General features: G+C 43.3%; 5 non-coding genes across 5 annotated transcripts; all 5 read left to right on the forward strand.

The window, feature by feature from the left end:
- The first annotated feature begins 1,207 nt into the window (after window positions 1-1,207).
- On the forward strand, window positions 1,208-1,280 carry trnav-cac (transfer RNA valine (anticodon CAC)). Its single transcript has one exon. It is a non-coding gene; the product is annotated as a tRNA-Val (tRNA).
- Window positions 1,281-3,824: 2,544 nt separating this feature from the next.
- trnav-cac (transfer RNA valine (anticodon CAC)) lies at window positions 3,825-3,897 on the forward strand. Its single transcript has one exon. It is a non-coding gene; the product is annotated as a tRNA-Val (tRNA).
- Window positions 3,898-6,766: 2,869 nt separating this feature from the next.
- Window positions 6,767-6,839, forward strand: trnav-cac (transfer RNA valine (anticodon CAC)). Its single transcript has one exon. It is a non-coding gene; the product is annotated as a tRNA-Val (tRNA).
- Window positions 6,840-12,245: 5,406 nt separating this feature from the next.
- On the forward strand, window positions 12,246-12,318 carry trnav-aac (transfer RNA valine (anticodon AAC)). The gene has a single exon. It is a non-coding gene; the product is annotated as a tRNA-Val (tRNA).
- Window positions 12,319-17,724: 5,406 nt separating this feature from the next.
- Window positions 17,725-17,797, forward strand: trnav-aac (transfer RNA valine (anticodon AAC)). Its single transcript has one exon. It is a non-coding gene; the product is annotated as a tRNA-Val (tRNA).
- The last annotated feature ends 41 nt before the right edge of the window (window positions 17,798-17,838 follow it).

Below are 17,838 nucleotides of genomic sequence, written 5' to 3' on the forward strand. Positions count from 1 at the left end.
AGTGAGTGAGGGCGGGACAAGCCCTAACTTCCGCTCCCACACTCTCCAATCAGCCGCTGCCGGCGGAAAGCGGAGAATGCAGCATCAAACAGCGGTTTACCGCCCTTCACTGGGCTGCAAAATGCCACCGTTCGAGACAACGCTCCCCGTGCTCCGAACAGCAGCCTCATAAGATGCTTCATCTCAGCTTCCTGAGTTCGAGCCCCAGTTTGCATGAACACTTCTTCACTGGAAACACCATTAATTATCTGATTGCCACGTTTTGCATTATGAAAGTAATCCTAACCGATAATTATATAATCATAGAGGTTTACAGCATGGAAGGAGTCATTTAAGCCCATCGTATCTGCACCGGCCAACAAATGCCAAGTTTTAGGTGAGCACCCCTGCACCTTATTGCATTTCATGTGCACGTCTAAGAACTTGTTAAATGTGGTGAGGGTTTCTGCCTGCTTCAAAATGTTCATTGCTGGTAACATGTACATGGGAAGTTGGAAACAGTGAAATAGACTGTAGTGCAAGGGACTGATTATTGTGAAACAGCAAAGAAAATATACATTCTGGAAGAATACCATCCAAAAGAAGTGTGACCCGAACAGCCAAAAAGAAGATGAAGTGCTGAGTCCTTTTCAGCAAAAAATTCTTTTCCCAAACATTTCTCTGACCGAATCTTCACAAAACAAAAATGATGCTTTTAAAGTAATTAAACCCGAATTTTCGTGCAACCGAATCTTCTGAATCAGATGCCTCTCGTTGTGCCTACTGAATCCATGTCCCTTTCAATATTCTGCTGACATGCACACTATTAAATGTGCCACGAACGTATACAATCAAAGAATAACGGAATGGGTGCAGCCCGTCGAGCCCATGCCAACTCTCAACAAGTCTCACTCCCCTGTCATTTACCCACAGCTGTGCAATTTTTTGCATTCGGATACTTATCCAACTCCGTTTTAAAAGATAAGATTGAGTCTGACTCCACCGCCCTTTAGAGCAGTGTATTCCAGATTCTAACCACTTGCTGAGGAATGGCCACTCCTGTTCCTATGTATAAAGGCAGAGAAACACGTGATCAATTCCTGCCACACTCACAACCTTGCTAAATATCGCACCGTTATTCTATTCTCGTGACACAAGCTCCAGAAGTGTCGTCCAGCTGTTGAGGTTAAAGCTCTGGTTATGTTCCCAACAATGTTACTGCCGTAGCGTTTTCGTAGTGTAGTGGTTATCACGTTCGCCTCACACGCGAAAGGTCCCCGGTTCGAAACCGGGTGGAAACATTATGCAAAAGTGTTCAATTAATGATTCGATAAAATTAAATCATTCATATTAGTGGTTCAATATTAACAGAGGGCAGTGTCTCACGATGCTGTTCCATTTGATGATTTCTCTCCACAGTTCTGTTCACACTCAAATTCTACACAGTGTCTCTCACTCCCTCCCGTTTCCAGCCCTGACGCTGGAGAAACCATATCTCAAAGCTGCACATTCCGTGCATTCAGGTCAACTGTGAGAGATTATTAAAGGATCCTGCCACGCCACCACGCTTCACACCAGAAAATTAAAGCCACAAACAAACCCATCGACTAATCGCTCTTCCCCAGCTCCAGAGTGAGTGAGGGCGGGACAAGCCCTAACTTCCGCTCCCACACTCTCCAATCAGCCGCTGCCGGCGGAAAGCGGAGAATGCAGTATCAAACAGCGGTTTACCGCCCTTCACTGGGCTGCAAAATGCCACCGTTCGAGACAACGCTACCCGGACACCGAACAGCAGCCTCATAAGATGCTTCATCTCAGCTACCTGAGTTCGAGCCCCAGCTTGCACGAACACTTCTTCACTGGAAACACCATTAATTATCTGATTGCCACGTTTTGCATCATGAAAGTAATCCTAACCGATAATTATATAATCATAGAGGTTTACAGCATGGAAGGAGTCATTTAAGCCCATCGTATCTGCACCGGCCAACAAATGCCCTGCACCTTATTGCATTTCATGTGCACATCTAAGAACTTGTTAAATGTGGTGAGGGTTTCTGTCTGCTTCAAAATGTTCATTGCTGGTAACATGTACATGGGACTTTGGAAACAGTGAGATAGACTGTAGTGCAAGGGACTGTTTATTGTGAAACAGCAAAGAAAATATACATTCTGGAAGAATACCATCGAAAAGAAGTGTGACCCTAACAGCCAAAAAGAAGATGAAGTGCTGAGTCCTTTTCAGCAAAAAATTATTTTCCCAAACATTTCTCTGACCGAATCTTCACAAAACAAAAATGATGCTTTTAAAGTCATTAAACCGGAATTTTCGTGCACCCGTATCTTCTGAATCAGATGCCTCTAGTTGTGCCGATTGAATCCATGTCCCTTTCAATATTCTGCTGACATGCACACTTCTTAACCAACTTTTCCAACTCGCCAGCTACCTTCAGGGATCTGTGGACAAGCAATCCCAGTTGCCTTTGTTCCTCTACACTTCTCAATGTCATACCAGTTGATGTGTATTCCCTTTCCTTGTTAGCCCTCCACAAATGAGCGATCTCTCATATCTCTGGATTAAATTCCATTTGCCACTGATCTACCCCCTTATCAGTTGATTGATATCTTCCTGGAATCTCCAGCTTTCTTCTTCATTATCAACCACACTGCCTATTTTAATAACACCTGAAAACTTCGTAATCACAACACCGATATTCAAGTTTAGATCATTGATAAATACCATAAAAAGCAATGGATCTGGCACTAAAAACTGTGGAACCCCACTAGAAACATCCTTCCAGTCACAAAAACACCCATCAAACATTACCGTTTGCTTCCTGCCTCTGAGCCAAATTTGGATCCAATTTGCCACTGTGCCCTGAATCACATGGGCTTTTACTTAGAAAATGCATAATCATTAAATGTTATCCTGCCTTCATGGGAAAACATCATTAACTGACTGATGATCTTCATTTGCACAACTAAAGAAATGTTAACTGAAGGAGAGTCCTTAATGGAATAACTTATCTGTGCTCTGCACTTTACCTCTGAATCCATAAACCATTTTGGACACTGTGCTTTAGAAGTCTGATTCAAAATGTTCCTTGCTGGTAACATGTACATGGGACGTTGGAAACAGTGAGATAGACTGTAGTGCAAGGGACTGGTTATTGTGAAACAGCAAAGAAAATATACATTCTGGAAGAATACCATCGAAAAGAAGTGTGGCCCTAACAGCCAAAAAGAAGATGAAGTGCTGAGCCCTTTTCAGCAAAAGAATCTTTGCCCAAACATTTCTCTGACCGAAACTTCACAAAACAAAAATGATGCTTTTAAAGTCATTAAACCCGAATTGTAGTGCACCCGAATCTTCTGAATCAGATGCCTCTCGTTGTGCCGACTGAATCCATGTGCCTTTCAATATTCTGCTGACATGCACACTATTAAATGTGCCACTAACTTATAGAATCAAAGAATAAGGTAATGGTTGCAGCCCGTCGAGCCCATGCCAACTCTCAACAAGTCTCACTCCCCTGTCATTTTCCCACAGCTGTGCAATTTTTTTCATTCGGATACTTATCCAACTCCGTTTTGAAAGATAAGATTGAGTCTGACTCCACCGCCCTTTAGAGCAGTGTATTCCAGATTCTAAACACTTGCTGAGGAATGGCCACTCCTGTTCCTATGTATAAAGGCAGAGAAACACGGGATCAATTCCTGCCTCACTCACAACCTTGCGAAATATAGCACCGTCATTCTATTCTCGTGACACAAGCTCCAGAAGTGTAGTCCAGCTGTTGAGGTTAAAGCTCTGGTTATGTTCCCAACAACGTTACTGGCACAGCGTTTCCATAGTGTAGTGGTTATCACGTTCGCCTCACACGCGAAAGGTCCCCGTTTCGAAACCGGGTGGAAACATTATGCAAACGTGTTCAATTAATGATTAGATAAAATTAAATCATTCATATTCGTGGTTCAATATTAACAGAGTGCAGTGTCTCACGATGTTGTTCCATTTGCTGATTTCTCTCTGCAGTTCTGTCCACACTCAAATTCTACACAGTGTCTCTCACTCCCTCCCGTTTCCAGCCCTGACGCTGGAGAAACCATATCTCAAAGCTGCACATTCCGTGCATTCAGGTCAGCTGTGAGAGATTATTAAAGGATCCTGCCACGCCACCACGCTTCACAACAGAAAATTAAAGCGACAAGCAAACTCATCGACTCATCGCTCTTCCCCAGCTCCAGAGTGAGTGAGGGCAGAACAAGCCCTAACTTCCGCTCCCACACTCTCCAATCAGCCGCTGCCGGCGGAAAGCGGAGAATGCAGCATCAAACAGCGGTTTACCGCCCTTCACTGGGCTGCAAAATGCCACCGTTCGAGACAACGCTCCCCGTACACCAAACAGCAGCCTGAAAAGATGCTTCATTTCAGCTTCCTGAGTTCGAGCCCCAGCTTGCACGAACACTTCTTCACTGGAAACACCATTAATTATCTGATTGCCACGTTTTGCGTCATGAAAGTAATCCTAACCGATAATTATATAATCATCGAGGTTTACAGCATGGAAGCAGTCATTTAAGCCCATCGTATCTGCACCGGCCAACAAATGCTCAGTTTTAGGTGTGTACCTCTGTACCTTATTGCATTTCATGTGCACATCTAAGAACTTGTTAAATGTGGTGAGGGTTTCTGCCTGCACCACACTTTCAGGCAGTGAGTTTGAGACCCCCACAAACATCTGCATGCAGAATGTTCACTTCAAATCCCCTTTAACCCTAACACTAATTACTTTTAAATTATGCAGCCTGGTTGTTGACCACTCCACTACGTGAAATAGACACTTTTAATCAACAATATCTAGGCCCCTCCTATTTTTATACACCTCAATGCTGTCGCCCATCAGCCTCCTCTGTTCCAAGGAAAACAAACCTATCCTATCCAATCTGTCCTCATAGCAAAGTTGCTCCACTCCCGGCAACATGTACGTAAATCTCCTCTGTACCCTCTCCAGCGTATTCACGTCCTTTCTTCAATGCGGTGACTAGAACTGCACGCAGTACTCCAGCTGTGGCCTAACCAGAATTTTATACAGTTCTAGCATAACCCACTTGCTGTTCTGTTCCTTGCTTCTGCCAATAAATGCAACCATTCCATATGACTTCTTAACCAACTTTTCCAACTGGCCAGCTACCTTCAGGGATGTGTGGACAAGCAATCCCAGTTACCTTTGTTCCTCTACACTTCTCAATGTCATACCAGTTGATGTGTATTCCCTTTCCTTGTTAGCCCTCCACAAATGCGCGATCTCTCACATCTCTGGATTAAATTCCATTTGCCACTGCTCTACCTCCTTATCAGTTGATTGATATCTTCCTGGAGTCTCCAGCTTTCTTCTTCATTATCAACCACACTGCCTATTTTAATAACACCTGAAAACTTCGTAATCATAACACCTATATTCAACTTTAGATCATTGATAAATACCATAAAAAGCAATGGATCTGGCACTGAAAACTGCGGAACCCCACTGGAAACATCCTTCCAGTCACAAAAACACCCAAATTTGGATCTAATATGCCACTTCGCCCTCAATCACATGGGCTTTTACTTAGAAAATGCATAATCATTAAATGTTATCCTGCCTTCATGGGAAAACATCATTAATTGACTGATGATCTTCATTTGCACAACTAAAGAAAAGTTAACTGAAGGAGAGTCCTTAATTGAACATCCTTCCAGTCACAAAAACACCCATCAAACATTACCCTTTGCTTCCTGCCTCTGAGCCAAATTTGGATCCAATTTGCCACTTCGCCCTCAATCACATGGGCTTTTACTTAGAAAATGCATAATCATTAAATGTTATCCTGCCTTCATGGGAAAACATCATTAATTGACTGATGATCTTCATTTGCACAACTAAAGAAAAGTTAACTGAAGGAGAGTCCTTAATTGAATAACTTAGCTGTGCTCTGCACTTTACCTCTGAATCCATAAACCATTTTGGACACTGTGCTTTAGAAGTCTGCTTCAAAATGTTCATTGCTGGAAACATGTACATGAGACGTTGGAAACAGTGAGATAGACTGCAGTGCAAGGGACTGGTTATTGTGAAACAGCAAAGGAAATATACATTCTGGAAGAATACCATCGAAAAGCAGTGTGGCCCGAACAGCCAAAAAGAAGATGAAGTGCTGAGCCCTTTTCAGCAAAAAATTATTTTCCCAAACATTTCTCCGACCGAATCTTCACAAAACAAAAATTATGCTTTTAAAGTCATTAAACCCGAATTTTCGTGCACCCGAATCTTCTGAATCAGATGCCTCTCGTTGTGCCGACTGAATCCATGTTCCTTTCAATATTCTGCTGACATGCACACTATTAACTGTGCCACTAACTTATAGAATCAAAGAATAAGGGAATGGTTGCAGCCCGTCGAGCCCATGCCAACTCTCAACAAGTCTCACTCCCCTGTCATTTACCCACAGCTGTGCAATTTTTTTCATTCGGATACTTATCCAGCTCCGTTTTGAAAGATAAGATTGAGTCTGACTCCACCGCCCTTTAGAGCAGTGTATTCCAGATTCTAACCACTTGCTGAGGAATGGCCACTCCTGTTCCTATGTTTCAAGGCAGAGAAACACGGGATCAATTCCTGCCTCACTCACAACCTTGCTAAATATAGCACCGTCATTCTATTCTCGTGACACAAGCTCCAGAAGCGCAGTGCAGCTGTTGAGGTTAAAGCTCTGGTTATGTTCCCAACAATGTTACTGGCACAGCGTTTCCGTAGTGTAGTGGTTATCACGTTCGCCTCACACGCGAAAGATCCCCGGTTCGAAACCGGGCGGAAACATTATGCAAACGTGTTCAATTAATGATTAGATAAAATTAAATCATTCATATTATTGGTTCAATATTAACAGAGTGCAGTGTCTCACGATGCTGGTCCATTTTCTGATTTCTCTCTACAGTTCTGTTCACACTCAAATTCTACACAGTGTCTCTCACTCCCTCCCGTTTCCAGCCCTGACGCTGGAGAAACAATATCTCAAAGCTGCACATTCCGTGAATTCAGGTCAGCTGTGAGAGATTATTAAAGGATCCTGCCACGCCACCACGCTTCACAACAGAAAATTAAAGCCACAAACAAACCCATCGAATAATCGCTCTTCCCCAGCTCCAGAGTGACTGAGGGCGGGACAAGCCCAAACTTCCGCTCCCACACTCTCCAATCAGCCGCTGCCGGCGGAAAGCGGAGAATGCAGCATCAAACAGCGGTTTACCGCCCTTCACTGGGCTGCAAAATGCCACCATTCGAGACAACGCTCCCTGCACACCGAACAGCAGCCTCATAAGATGCTTCATCTCAGCTTCCTGAGTTCGAGCCCCAGCTTGCACGAACACTTCTGCACTGGAAACACCATTAATTATCTGATTGCCACGTTTTGCATCATGAAAGTAATCGTAACCGATAATTATATTATCATAGAGGTTTACAGCATGGAAGGAGTCATTTAAGCCCATCGTATCTGCACCGGCCTACAATTGCCCAGTTTTAGGTGTGCACCCCTGCAACTTATTGCATTTCATGTGCACATCTAAGAACTTGTTAAATGTGGTGAGTGTTTCTGCCTGCACCACACTTTCAGGCAGTGAGTTTGAGACCCCCACAAACATCTGCATGCAGAATGTTCACTTCAAATCCCATTTAACCCTTACACTAATTACTTTAAAATTATGCAGCCTGGTTGTTGACCACTCCACTCTGTGAAATAGAACCTTTCAATCGACAATATCTAGGCCCCTCCTATTTTTATAAACCTCAATGCTGTCGCCCATCAGCCTCCTCTGTTCCAAGGAAAACAAACCCAGCCTATCCAATCTGTCCTCATAGCAAAGTTGCTCCACTCCCGGCAACATCTACGTAAATCTCCTCTGTACCCTCTCCAGCGTGTTCACGTCCTTCCTTCAATGCGGTGACTAGAACTGCACGCAGTACTCCAGCTGTGGCCTAACCAGAATTTTATACAGTTCTAGCATAACCCACTTGCTGTTCTGTTCCTTGCTTCTGCCAATAAATGCAACCATTCCATATGACTTCTTAACCAACTTTTCCAACTGGCCAGCTACCTTCAGGGATCTGTGGATAAGCAATCCCAGTTACCTTTGTTCCTCTACACTTCTCAATGTCATACCAGTTGATGTGTATTCCCTTTCCTTGTTAGCCCTCCACAAATGCGCGATCTCTCACATCTCTGGATTAAATTCCATTTGCCACTGCTCTACCCCCTTATCAGTTGATTGATATCTTCCTGGAGTCTCCAGCTTTCTTCTTCATTATCAACCACACTGCCTATTTTAATAACACCTGAAAACTTCGTAATCATAACACCTATATTCAAGTTTAGATCTTTGATAAATACCATAAAAAGCAATGGATCTGGCACTGAAAACTGCGGAACCCCACTGGAAACATCCTTCCAGTCACAAAAACACCCATCAAACATTACCCTTTGCTTCATGCCTCTGAGCCAAATTTGGATCCAATTTGCCACTTCGCCCTGAATCACATGGGCTTTTACTTAGAAAATGCATAATCATTAAATGTTATCCTGCCTTCATGGGAAAACATCATTAATTGACTGATGATCTTCATTTGCACAACTAAAGAAATGTTAACTGAAGGAGAATCCTTAATTGAATAACTTATCTGTGCTCTGCACTTTACCTCTGAATCCATAAACCATTTTGGACACTGTGCTTTAGAAGTCTGCTTCAAAATGTTCATTGCTGGTAACATGTACATGAGACGTTGGAAACAGTGAGATAGACTGCAGTGCAAGGGACTGGTTATTGTGAAACAGCAAAGAAAATATACATTCTGGAAGAATACCATCGAAAAGAAGTGTGGCCCTAACAGCCAAAAAGAAGATGAAGTGCTGAGCCCTTTTCAGCAAAAATTATTTTTCAAACATTTCTCTGACCGAATCTTCACAAAAGAAAAATGATGCTTTTAAAGTCATTAAACCCGAATTTTCGTGCACCCGAATCTTCTGAATCAGATGCCTCTCGTTGTGTCGACTGCATCCATGTCCCTTTCAATATTCTGCTGACATGCACACTATTAAATGTGCCACTAACTTATAGAATCAAAGAATAAGGGAATGGATGCAGCCCGTCGAGCCCATGCCAACTCTCAACAAGTCTCACTCCCCTGTCACTTACCCACAGCTGTGCAATTTTTTTCATTCGGATACTTATCCAACTCCGTTTTGAAAGATAAGATTGAGTCTGACTCCACCGCCCTTTAGAGAAGTGTATTCCAGATTCTAACCACTTGCTGAGGAATGGCCACTCCTGTTCCTATGTATAAAGGCAGAGAAACACGGGATCAATTCCTGCCACACTCACAACCTTGCTAAATATAGCACCGTTATTCTCTTCTCCTGACACAAGCTCCAGAAGTGTCGTCCAGCTGTTGAGGTTAACGCTCTGGTTATGTTCCCAACGATGTTACTGCCACAGCGTTTACGTAGTGTTGTGGTTATCACGTTCGCCTAACACGCGACAGGTCCCCGGTTCGAAACCGGGCGGAAACATTATGCAAACGTGTTCAATTAATGATAAGATAAAATTAAATCAATCATATTAGTGGTTCAATGTTAACAGAGTGCAGTGTCTCACGGTGCTGTTCCATTTGCTGATTTCTCTCCACAGTTCTGTCTACACAGTGTATCTCACTCCCTCCCGTTTCCAGCCCTGACGCTGGAGAAATCATATCTCAAAGCTGCACATTCCGTGCATTCAGGTCAGCTGTGAGAGATTATTAAAGGATCCTGCCACGCCACCACGCTTCACAACAGAAAATTAAAGCCAGAAACAAACCCATCGACTAATCGCTCTTCCCCAGCTCCAGAGTGAGTGAGGGCGGGACAAGTCCTAACTTCCGCTCCCACACTCTCCAATCAGCCGCTGCCGGCGGAAAGCGGAGAATGCAGCATCAAACAGCGGTTTACCGCCCTTCACTGGGTTGCAAAATGCCACCATTCGAGACAACGCTCCCCGTACACCGAACAGCAGCCTCATAAGATGCTTCATCTCAGCTTCCTGAGTTCGAGCCCCAGCTTGCACGAACACTTCTTCACTGGAAACACCATTAATTATCTGATTGCCACGTTTTGCATCATGAAAGTAATCCTAACCGATAATTATATAATCATAGAGGTTTACAGCATGGAAGGAGTCATTTAAGCCCATCGTATCTGCACCGGCCAACAAATGCCCAGTTTTAGTTGTGTACACCTGCACCTTATTGCATTTCATGTGCACATCTAAGAACTGGTTAAATGTGGTGAGGGTTTCTGCCTGCACCACACTTTCAGGCAGTGAGTTTGAGACCCCCACAAACATCTGCATGCAGAATGTTCACTTCAAATCCCCTTTAACCCTTACACTAATTACTTTTAAATTATGCAGCCTGATTGTTGACCACTCCACTATGTGAAATAGACCCTTTTAATCAACAATATCTAGGCCCCTCCTATTTTTATACACCTCAATGCTGTCGCCCATCTGCTTCCTCTGTTCCAAGGAAAACAAACCCATCCTATTCAATCTGTCCTCATAGCAAAGTTGCTCCACTCCCGGCAACATCTACGTCAATCTCCTCTGTACCCTCTCCAGCGTATTCACGTTCTTCCTTCAATGCGGTGACCAGAACTGCACGCAGTACTCCAGCTGTGGCCTTACCAGAATTTTATACAGTTCTAGCATAACCCACTTGCTGTTCTGTTCCTTGCTTCTGCCAATAAATGCAACCATTCCATATGACTTCTTAACCAACTTTTCCAACTGGCCAGCTTCCTTCAGGGATCTGTGGACAAGCAATCCCAGTTACCTTTGTTCCTCTACACTTCTCAATATCATACCACTTGATGTGTATTCCCTTTCCTGGTTAGCCCTCCACAAATGCGCGATCTCTCACATCTCTCGATTAAATTCAATTTGCCACTGCTCTACCCCCTTATCAGTTGATTGATATCTTCCTGGAGTCTCCAGCTTTCTTCTTCATTATCAACCACACTGCCTATTTTAATAACACCTGAAAACTTCGTAATCATAACACCTATATTCAAGTTTAGATCATTGATAAATACCATAAAAGCAATGGTTTTGGCACTGAAAACTGTGGAACCCCACTGGAAACATCCTTCCAGTCACAAAAACACCCATCAAACATTACCATTTGCTTCCTGCCTCTGAGCCAAATTTGGATCCAATTTGCCACTTCGCCCTGAATCACATGGGCTTTTACTTAGAAAATGCATAATCATTAAATGTTATCCTGCCTTCATGGGAAAACATCATTAATTGACTGATGATCTTCATTTGCACAACTAAAGAAATGATAACTGAAGGAGAGTCCTTAATTGAATAACTTATCTGTGCTCTGCACTTTACCTCTGAATCCATAAACCATTTTGGACACTGTGCTTTAGAAGTCTGCTTCAAAATGTTCCTTGCTGGTAACATGTACATGAGACGTTAGAAACAGTGAGATAGACTATAGTGCAAGGGACTGGTTATTGTGAAACAGCAAAGAAAATATACATTCTGGAAGAATACCATCGAAAAGAAGTGTGGCCCTAACAGCCAAAAAGAATATGAAGTGCTGAGCCCTTTTCAGCAAAAAATTCTTTTTCAAACATTTTTCTGACCGAATCTTCACAAAAGAAAAATGATGCTTTTAAAGTCATTAAACCCGAATTTTCATGCACCGGAATCTTCTGAATCAGATGCCTCTCGTTGTGCCGACTGAATCCATGTCCCTTTCAATATTCTGCTGACATGCACACTATTAAATGTGCCACTAACTTATAGAATCAAAGCATAAGGGAATGGATGCAGCCCGTCGAGCCCATGCCAACTCTCAACAAGTCTCACTCCCCTGTCCTTTACCCACAGCTGTGCAATTTTTTTCATTCGGATACTTATCCAACGCCGTTTTGAAAGATAAGATTGAGTCTGACTCCACCGCCCTTTCGAGAAGTGTATTCCAGATTCTAACCAATTGCTGAGGAATGGCCACTCCTGTTCCTATGTATAAAGGCAGAGAAACACGGGATCAATTCCTGCCACACTCACAACCTTGCTAAATATCGCACCGTTATTCTATTCTCGTGACACAAGCTCCAGAAGTGTAGTCCAGCTGTTGAGGTTAAAGCTCTGGTTATGTTCCCAACAATGTTACTGCCACAGAGTTTCCGTAGTGTAGTGGTTATCACGTTCGCCTAACACGCGAAAGGTCCCCGGTTCGAAACCGGGCGGAAACATTATGCAAACGTGTTCAATTAATGATGAGATAAAATTAAATCATTCATATTAGTGGTTCAATGTTAACAGAGTGCAGTGTCTCACGATGCTGTTCCATTTGCTGATTTCTCTCTGCAGTTCTGTTCACACTCAAATTCTACACAGTGTCTCTCACTCACTCTCGTTTCCAGCCCTGACGCTGGAGAAACCATATCTCAAAGCTGCACATTCCGTGCATTCAGGTAAGCTGTGAGAGATTATTAAAGAATCCTGCCACGCCACCACGCTTCACAACAGAAAATTAAAGCCACAAACAAACCCATCGACTAATCGCTCTTCCTCAGCTCCAGAGTGAGTGAGGGCGGGACAAGCCCTAACTTCCGCTCCCACACTCTCCAATCAGCCGCTGCCGGCGGAAAGCGGAGAATGCAGCATCAAACAGCGGTTTACCGCCCTTCACTGGGCTGCAAAATGCCACCGTTCCAGACAACGCTCCCCGTGCTCCGAACAGCAGCCTCATAAGATGCTTCATCTCAGCTTCCTGAGTTCGAGCCCCAGCTTGCACGAACACTTCTTCACTGGAAACAGCATTAATTATCTGATTGCCACGTTTTGCATCATGAAAGTAATCCTAACCGATAATTATTTCATCATAGAGGTTTACAGCATGGAAGGAGTCATTTACGCCCATCGTATCTGCACCGGCCAACAAATGCCCAGTTTTAGATGTGTACCCCTGCACCTTATTGCATTTCATGTGGACATCTAAGAACTGGTTAAATGTGGTGAGGGTTTCTGCCTGCACCACACTTTCAGGCAGTGAGTTTGAGACCCCCACAAATATCTGCATGCAGAATGTTCACTTCAAATCCCCTTTAACCCTTACACTAATTACTTTTAAATTATGCAGCCTGGTTGTTGACCACTCCACTATGTGAAATAGACCCTTTTAATCAACAATATCTAGGCCCCTCCTATTTTTATACACCTCAATGCTGTCGCCCATCAGCCTCCTCTGTTCCAAGGAAAACAAACCCATCCTATCCAATCTGTCCTCATAGCAAAGTTGCTCCACTCCCGGCAACATCTACGTAAATCTCCTCTGTACCCTCTCCAGCGTATTCACGTTCTTCCATCAATGCGGTGAACAGAACTGCACGCAGTACTCCAGCTGTGGCCTAACCAGAATTTTATACAGTTCTAGCATAACCCACTTGCTGTTCTCTTCCTTGCTTCTGCCAATAAATGCAACCATTCCATATGACTTCTTAACCAACTTTTCCAACTGGCCAGCTACCTTCGGGGATCTGTGGACAAGCAATCCCAGTTACCTTTGTTCCTCTACACTTCTCAATGTCATACCAGTTGATGTGAATTCCCTTTCCTTGTTAGCCCTCCACAAATGCGCGATCTCTCACATCTCTGGTTTAAATTCAATTTGCCACTGCTCTACCCCCTTATCAGTTGATTGATATCTTCCTGGAGTCTCCAGCTTTCTTCTTCATTATCAACCACACTGCCTATTTTAATAACACCTGAAAACTTCGTAATCATAACACTTATCTTCAAGTTGAGATCATTGATAAATACCATAAAAAGCAATGGATCTGGCACTGAAAACTGTGGAAGCCCACTGGAAACATCCTTCCAGTCACAAAAACACCCATCAAACATTACCCTTTGCTTCCTGCCTGTGAGCCAAATTTGGATCCAATTTGCCACTTCGCCCTGAATCACATGGGCTTTTACTTGGAAAATGCATAATCATTAAATGTTATCCTGCCTTCATGGGAAAACATCATTAATTGACTGATGATCTTCATTTGCACAACTAAAGAAATGTTAACTGAAGGAGAGTCCTTAATTGAATAACTTATCTGTGCTCTGCACTTTACCTCTGAATCCATAAACCATTTTGGACACTGTGCTTTAGAAGTCTGCTTCAAAATGTTCATTGCTGGTAACATGTATATGAGACGTTGGAAACAGTGAGATAGACTGTAGTGCAAGGGACTGGTTATTGTGAAACAGCAAAGAAAATATACATTCTGGAAGAATACCATCGAAAGGAAGTGTGGCCCTAACAGCCAAAAAGAAGATGAAGTGCTGAGCCCTTTTCAGCAAAAAATTATTTTTCAAACATTTCTCTGACCGAATCTTCACAAAAGAAAAATGATGCTTTTAAAGTCATTAAACCCGAATTTTCGTGCACCCAAATCTTCTGAATCAGATGCCTCTCATTGTGCCGACTGAATCCATGTCCCTTTCAATATTCTGCTGACATGCACACTATTAAATGTGCCACTAACTTATAGAATCAAAGAATAAGGGAATGGATGCAGCCCGTCGAGCCCATGCCAACTCTCAACAAGTCTCACTCCCCTGTCATTTACCCGCAGCTGTGCAATTTCTTTCAGTCGGATACTGATACAACTCCGTTTTGAAAGATAAGATTGAGTCTGACTCCACCGCCCTTTAGAGATGTGTATTCCAGATTCTAACCACTTGCTGAGGAATGGCCACTCCTGTTCCTATGTATAAAGGCAGAGAAACACGGGATCAATTCCTGCCACACTCACAACCTTGCTAAATCTAGCACCGTTATTCTCTTCTCCTGACACAAGCTCCAGAAGTGTCGTCCAGCTGTTGAGGTTAACGCTCTGGTTATGTTCCCAACGATGTTACTGCCACAGCGTTTACGTAGTGTTGTGGTTATCACGTTCGCCTAACACGCGACAGGTCCCCGGTTCGAAACCGGGCGGAAACATTATGCAAACGTGTTCAATTAATGATAAGATAAAAATAAATCAATCATATTAGTGGTTCAATGTTAACAGACTGCAGTGTCTCACGGTGCTGTTCCATTTGCTGATTTCTCTCCGCAGTTCTGTCTACACAGTGTATCTCACTCCCTCCCGTTTCCAGCCCTGACGCTGGAGAAACCATATCTCAAAGCTGCACATTCCGTGCATTCAGGTCAGCTGTGAGAGATTATTAAAGGATCCTGCCACGCCACCACGCTTCACAACAGAAAATTAAAGCCAGAAACAAACTCATCGACTAATCGCTCTTCCCCAGCTCCAGAGTGAGTGAGGGCGGGACAAGTCCTAACTTCCGCTCCCACACTCTCCAATCAGCCGCTGCCGGCGGAAAGCGGAGAATGCAGCATCAAACAGCGGTTTACCGCCCTTCACTGGGTTGCAAAATGCCACCATTCGAGACAACGCTCCCCGTACACCGAACAGCAGCCTCATAAGATGCTTCATCTCAGCTTCCTGAGTTCGAGCCCCAGCTTGCACGAACACTTCTTCACTGGAAACACCATTAATTATCTGATTGCCACGTTTTGCATCATGAAAGTAATCCTAACCGATAATTATATAATCATAGAGGTTTACAGCATGGAAGGAGTCATTTAAGCCCATCGTATCTGCACCGGCCAACAAATGCCCAGTTTTAGTTGTGTACACCTGCACCTTATTGCATTTCATGTGCACATCTAAGAACTGGTTAAATGTGGTGAGGGTTTCTGCCTGCACCACACTTTGAGGCAGTGAGTTTGAGACCCCCACAAACATCTGCATGCAGAATGTTCACTTCAAATCCCCTTTAACCCTTACACTAATTACTTTTAAATTATGCAGCCTGATTGTTGACCACTCCACTATGTGAAATAGACCCTTTTAATCAACAATATCTAGGCCCCTCCTATTTTTATACACCTCAATGCTGTCGCCCATCAGCTTCCTCTGTTCCAAGGAAAACAAACCCATCCTATTCAATCTGTCCTCATAGCAAAGTTGCTCCACTCCCGGCAACATCTACGTAAATCTCCTCTGTACCCTCTCCAGCGTATTCACGTTCTTCCTTCAATGCGGTGACCAGAACTGCACGCAGTACTCCAGCTGTGGCCTAACCAGAATTTTATACAGTTCTAGCATAACCCACTTGCTGTTCTGTTCCTTGCTTCTGCCAATAAATGCAACCATTCCATATGACTTCTTAACCAACTTTTCCAACTGGCCAGCTTCCTTCAGGGATCTGTGGACAAGCAATCCCAGTTACCTTTGTTCCTCCACACTTCTCAATATCATACCACTTGATGTGTATTCCCTTTCCTGGTTAGCCCTCCACAAATGCGCGATCTCTCACATCTCTCGATTAAATTCAATTTGCCACTGCTCTACCCCCTTATCAGTTGATTGATATCTTCCTGGAGTCTCCAGCTTTCTTCTTCATTATCAACCACACTGCCTATTTTAATAACACCTGAAAACTTCGTAATCATAACACCTATATTCAAGTTTAGATCATTGATAAATACCATAAAAGCAATGGTTTTGGCACTGAAAACTGTGGAACCCCACTGGAAACATCCTTCCAGTCACAAAAACACCCATCAAACATTACCATTTGCTTCCTGCCTCTGAGCCAAATTTGGATCCAATTTGCCACTTCGCCCTGAATCACATGGGCTTTTACTTAGAAAATGCATAATCATTAAATGTTATCCTGCCTTCATGGGAAAACATCATTAATTGACTGATGATCTTCATTTGCACAACTAAAGAAATGATAACTGAAGGAGAGTCCTTAATTGAATAACTTATCTGTGCTCTGCACTTTACCTCTGAATCCATAAACCATTTTGGACACTGTGCTTTAGAAGTCTGCTTCAAAATGTTCATTGCTGGTAACATGTACATGAGACGTTAGAAACAGTGAGATAGACTATAGTGCAAGGGACTGGTTATTGTGAAACAGCAAAGAAAATATACATTCTGAAGAATACCATCGAAAAGAAGTGTGGCCCTAACAGCCAAAAAGAATATGAAGTGCTGAGCCCTTTTCAGCAAAAAATTATTTTTCAAACATTTCTCTGACCGAATCTTCACAAAACAAAAATGATGCTTTTAAAGTCATTAAACCCGAATTTTCGTGCACCCTAATCTTCTGAATCAGATGCCTCTCGTTGTGCCGACTGAATCCATGTCCCTTTCAATATTCTGCTGACATGCACACTATTAAATGTGCAACTAACTTATAGAATCAAAGAATAAGGGAATGGATGCAGCCCGTCGAGCCCATGCCAACTCTCAACAAGTCTCACTCCCCTGTCATTTACCCACAGCTGTGCAATTTTTTTCAGTCGGATACTGATACAACTCCGTTTTGAAAGAAAAGATTGAGTCTGACTCCACCGCCCTTTAGAGAAGTCTATTCCAGATTCTAACCACTTGCTGAGGAATGGCCACTCCTGTTCCGATGTATAAAGGCAGAGAAAAACGGGATCAATTCCTGCCACACTCACAACCTTGCTAAATCTAGCACCGTTATTCTATTCTCGTGACACAAGCTCCAGAAGTGACGTCCAGCTGTTGAGGTTAAAGCTCTGGTTATGTTCCCAACAATGTTACTGCCACAGCGTTTCCGTAGTGTAGTGGTTATCACGTTCGCCTAACGCGCGAAAGGTCCCCGGTTCGAAACCAGGCGGAAACATTATGCAAACGTGTTCAATTAATGATAAGATAAAATTAAAT

Source organism: Pristiophorus japonicus, chromosome 3, assembly GCF_044704955.1.
Source record: "Pristiophorus japonicus isolate sPriJap1 chromosome 3, sPriJap1.hap1, whole genome shotgun sequence".
NCBI lineage: Eukaryota > Metazoa > Chordata > Chondrichthyes > Pristiophoridae > Pristiophorus > Pristiophorus japonicus.